At 41.1% G+C, this 4206-nt stretch overlaps 1 pseudogene; it reads left to right on the forward strand.

Annotated features, from left to right (window-relative positions):
• LOC123172246 (uncharacterized) overlaps positions 1-4206 on the forward strand; it is a 40984-nt pseudogene that overhangs the window by 9329 nt on the left and 27449 nt on the right.

The raw sequence follows: 4206 nt of genomic DNA on the forward strand, positions 1-4206 counted from the left end.
TCCTCTCTCGCCCCTGCTCGCCACCGGTGATGGCCACCTCGCGTGGCGGTGATGATGGCGGTGGCGGTGGTGCTGGCGATGCATCTCGTGGCAGTGGTGCTCCTGCAGATCCAACAGAGGTTTGCGGCAATTCAAACCCATCTCAGGCTCCGCCTCTTCCATAGCCGCCGTCGCCGTCTTACTGTGTTGAGTACGCGGCGGCGAGGGCATTCGCCAAGGCCGTGATGGAAGATCCAGAGGGGAGCCATCACTACGCATCCTCCTTCGGCGGTGTCTCATAAGTTTTCTCTTTCCGTACCCCGATTTGGTTTCTAGGGTTAGGGTTCTAAGTGTTTGTGATTCTAGTGTTATAGGATTACTGTTGTAGGTTGTTTATGTGGTCAGACATGTAAGTGAAGTGTTTATGTAGTTCTAGGGTTCTAAGTGTATGTAGTGGGCACCTAAACATTAACTGAAATTACTGAATGTTAAACTCAATTTGAACCTACTCAATTACATGAAATTACTGAATGTTAAACTCAATTTCAACCTACTCAATTACTGAATTTACAACTGAATATTTAAATGAAAATGTTACTGAATTTATAACTGAATCATGTACTGAATTGTTAAGTGAACAAATTACTTTAACTGTATTTTGGACTGAAACTTTAACTGAAACTGTATTTTTAATTGAATCTTTAGTTCAATCTTTAAGTGAAACATTAACTGAATTGTTTGTACTAACTGAATATTTAACTTTTAACTGGATTTTTAACTGAAACTGTAATTTTAACTTAAACTGTATTTTTAGCTGAAACTTTAGTTAAATCTTTAAGTGAAACATTAACTGAATTGTTTCTACTAACTAAATATTTAACTTTTAACTGAATTTTTAACTGAAACTATATTTTTAACTGAATCTTTAACTTTTAACTGAATTGTTTACTTGAACTGAATTGCTTTACTTGAACTGTAGATTGAATGATGAAGTGTGGGAAGTCAGATTCCATTTCCATGACAGAGATAATCTTGAAAGAAGCCTAAATGTGGATGATATCACATTTTACAATCTGATTGCACTAATAGAGCTTGAAGGATATGGGATGACAGACTTTATGTGTTATGTCAGAGATCCAGGTGTTGGGGTTTCAGGTATGGAAGAACTGACAGATGATGATAAGGTGGAGGAAATGTTGGATGACCTAGTTATCAAAGGTCAGAAGGTGGTGAACATAACAGTCATCAGAAGTGATGCTCCAAGACCTAGTGATTTGAACATTGGACCAGTTTGTGAGGAGCAGGTTCCATTATCTGAAATAGGTGTGCCAGTGGTGTATGAGATAGATACAGCAGGAGTACTGTTTCCTAGCCCAACAAAGCCACAACCAGTGCCAGTGCAGGTCATTAACACACAGGAGAGTTCATTTTTGAAGCAGAAGTGTGCACCAGTACCAGAATTTGCAATGGAGATTGGTGAAGAGAGGTATGAGTATTTCATGGAGCAAGACCAAGATCAAGAGCAAATTGAGCAACTGATGGAGCTGAAGAGGAATGAAGAGATTGAGAAGTTCAGGAAAAAGGGGAAAGAAAAAGAGAAATACAAGGCAGCTAAAAGAAAACTTCCAGAGCTAATGGCTGAAGATTTCACCGATAGTGACAGTGACACAGATTTACTAGCAGATGAGGATAATTGCTAGGCTTGAGGCAATGAAGAAGCATAGAGATGATCCACTTCATCATATTGAAGGGGACACTGATGTGGATGAGCCATATGAAGCAGATGAGGAGGACACTGATGTGGCACACCTACTAATTAACTAGTGACTCTACATTTATATGTGCACACCCACTAATTTGTTGGTAATCTACTTGTGATCTTCTATGATAGGTGTTGATGGTTGCTTCATAAAGTTGACAACAGGGCAGCAAATCTTGGCTGCCACTGGAAGAGATGGAAACAATAACATATTTCCCATTGCTTTTGCAATAGTGGACAAGGAAAACATAGCAAGCTGGTCTTGGTTTCTTACTCAATTAAAATATGCCATTGGTGGTGAGTCAGGCAAGTTTGGCTACTACACTATTATATCTGACAGGCAAAAGGTACTACTATCTCTACTCCAATCATTGCTTGCATTGCTTATTAATTGTCTTTGTTTATTAATTTCATACATGGCATTGTTGTAGTATTCTCAAACTGTAGTTCATTCAAACAGGGCCTTCTTACAGCCATAAACAATGTATTCCCCAATTGCAAACAAAGATTCTGCCTTAGACATATTTATCAGAACTTTCAAACTTCTGGTTTTAGAGGGGAAGAGTTGAAGAAATACATGTATCAGGAAAGTTATTCCTATACTGAGCATGGTTATGTAACAGCAATGGAAGGCATGAAAAAGGAGTGTGAGCCAGCTTGGAAATGGCTCTCTAGGATACCAAAACATACATGAGCTAGGCATGCCATGGACAACAATTGCAAAACTGACTTGGTAGTTAACAATATAAGTGAAGTTTTTAACAAGATGATACTTGATGTTAGAGCCAAACCCATTAGAACTATGGTAGATGGGATCAGGACAAAGCTGTTAGTGAAGTTCAATGCAAATAGGACAAAGACTGAGACTGCTAAGTGGCAGATATGCCCAACATATGCTAAGAAGCTAGAGGAAGCAAAACATCATTCTAGGTTTTGTCAGTCTATCAAAGCTGGACCTGATCTCTTCCAGGTGACAAGTGGAGAAAGCACATATGCAGTTAACTTGTTGCTACATACATGTGGTTGTAGGAAGTGGGACATGTGTGGAGTACCTTGCAATCATGGTGTTTCTTCAATCAATAAGGCAAAACTACAGCCAGAAGATTTTGTTCATGATTTCTTCAAGAAACCAATGTATAAGGCAGCTTATAGTCCAATAGTTTTCCCTGTGCCTGGGCCTGATTTGTGGCCAAAGACTAGAACCCCTGACATTGAACCACCAGTGTTCAAAGAAAAGCCAGGAAACAAAGAGACATAGAGGAGAAAGAGCAAGTTTGAAAAGCCAGCTCCAAAGGATACATCTAGGATGGCAACTATCACTTGTAGCAATTGCAATAGGACTGGGCATAGATACACTAGTTGCAAGCAGGCTCTTAAACCAGCCCTAGCTATGAGAATGAACCAGCACCAGGTAACTATTGTTGTAGGTTTTTGTACAATTTCACATACCAGTTTCTAACAATTGTATGCTGTAATTTCAGGAAAACAGGAGAGATGATACACCCAGAACTGTATCTGCTCCTGCTCCCATGCCACCAAGGAGAAGTGCTCCTTCTGCTCCTGCTGCTGCTCAAACTGCAGCTCCAGCTCCACCAGCTCCAAGGGCTCCAATGGTATCAAGGAGAGCTCCTTCTTCTCCTGCTTCTGCTCCCGATGCACCAAGGAGAGCTCCTTCTACTCCTGCCGCAACTGCTGCTCCTCCTGCTACAAGGGCAACAAAGAAAGCTAGAACTACAAGGACTGCAACTTCTACTGCTGGTGCTGGCCCAAGTTCTTCTACTGTTGGTGCTGGTCCAAGTTCCTCTACTGCTGCTGGGCCAAGAGGAAGAAACAAGTTCATCCCCCCAAGAGTTGCAGGTAGTGGAAGAGTGAGGAAGCCATCCTTTAAGATGTTTGAGTGGTTCAACTGTTCTCAAGGGAGCAGGTGAAGTTGTGTTAATTTGTGGTGAGCTGATGATGTTCAAAACATCTGCATTTTGGTTGTGATGACACCTTTCATGTAAGGTACCTAGTGGACTTGTTGGGCTGTGATGAAAACTTGTGTTGCTTCTGGTTAGCTGTTGATGTTCTAAACATCTTTATTCTGGTTGTCATGAGTACTTTCATGTAAGGTACCTAGTGTACTTGTTGGGCTGTGATGAAAACTTGGTGTTGCTTCTGGTTAGCTGTTCATGTTCAAAACATCTTTATTTTGGTTGAGTACTTTCTGGTTAGTTGTGGCTCCTAATTTTCTTATTGTTTGCTAATAAATGTGATGAATGTGGCTACTACTGCGATCCAAGATTACCGAATTTGATCATCTAGGGTGCCTCGGTGTCGACGACATCCAAGATAACCTAATTTGATCATCTAGGGTGCCTCAGCGTCGACGGCATCCAAGATAACCTAATTTGATCATCTAGGGTGCCTCGGCATCGACGGCATCCAAGATAACCTAATTTGATCATCTAGGGTGCCTCGGCGTCGAC

The sequence above is a fragment of the Triticum aestivum genome, chromosome 1D (assembly GCF_018294505.1).
Source record: "Triticum aestivum cultivar Chinese Spring chromosome 1D, IWGSC CS RefSeq v2.1, whole genome shotgun sequence".
NCBI classification, from domain to species: domain Eukaryota; kingdom Viridiplantae; phylum Streptophyta; class Magnoliopsida; order Poales; family Poaceae; genus Triticum; species Triticum aestivum.